The sequence below is a fragment of the Salvelinus sp. IW2-2015 genome, unplaced genomic scaffold, assembly GCF_002910315.2.
Source record: "Salvelinus sp. IW2-2015 unplaced genomic scaffold, ASM291031v2 Un_scaffold2572, whole genome shotgun sequence".
Classification (NCBI taxonomy): Eukaryota; Metazoa; Chordata; class Actinopteri; order Salmoniformes; family Salmonidae; genus Salvelinus; species Salvelinus sp. IW2-2015.
The window spans coordinates 2,563-3,450 of NW_019943882.1; the positions used below are offsets into that span (position 1 = coordinate 2,563).

At 46.2% G+C, this 888-nt stretch overlaps 1 long non-coding RNA gene across 1 annotated transcript in view; it reads left to right on the top strand.

Moving 5' to 3' along the window:
* Positions 1-273: 273 nt before the first annotated feature.
* LOC139025370 (uncharacterized) overlaps positions 274-888 on the top strand; it is a 32,702-nt gene continuing 32,087 nt past the window's right edge. The window contains exon 1 of the long non-coding RNA XR_011476947.1: positions 274-309. This is a non-coding gene — a long non-coding RNA (uncharacterized lncRNA). The remainder of the gene's footprint in view (positions 310-888) is intronic.

Here is an 888-nt window from a genome sequence, read left to right on the forward strand (position 1 = left end):
GAGAGGTAGAGGGAGAGAGGGGGATTGAGAGAGAAGGAGCGAGAGAGGAGAGAGGGGCGGGCTGGAGGAGAGAGTACAGAGAGCAGGAAAAGAAGGAGAGAGATGAGAGAGAAAGGGGAGAAGAAGAGAGGAGAGAAGAGAGAGAGAGAGAAGAGGAGAGAGAAGAGAGAAGAGAGAGAGAGAGAGAAGAGGAGAGGGAGAGAGAGAGAGAGAGAGGAGGAGAGAGGAGAGAGAGAGAGAGAGAGAGAGAGGAGAGAGAGAGAGAGAGAGAGAGTAAACTGAAGGAGGAACTGGGATCAAAAGTTAGAGGTTACAGGAAGAGGGAGAGGCGAGAGCGAGAGCGAGAGCGAGAGATAGGAGAGAGAGAGAGAGAGAGAGAGAGATAGAGATATAAGGTCAACTAAAGGTAATGGGATCAACGTCAAGAGAGGTTACTGTTACATACAAACAGGTAAGAGACGTGTGTGTGTGTGGTGTGTGTCTCTCTCGCTCTGTGGTGTGTAACGCTATCTTTGATGTCCAGAGCCTTGTACTATGAATCAGGTCTGAGCAGTACTGAGGTAACTTTGGTCAACTCTGAGTTCAACTCAGGATAACCGGTACCATGAAAGTGGCTGCCTTTTAGCCAGCTATGGCAACAAGTCCTTCAGAACTAACCTGCTCTGAAGCAGGCTAACTCAGAGCTAACTCTTTATCCTGAATAAGTGTCTGAGCCACGAGTTGAGGACCAATGAAAATTAGATTCTCTCCCTCTAGCAAGATTGTGTCATCATCCCTTCATTTGAGGAAGAGACTACTTATTTCATATTTTACTAATCAAATGTTTGTTTATGTAAAAAATTGTTCGTTAATAATAACGCGGGGAAGTGACAGATTTAGTAAGGGACG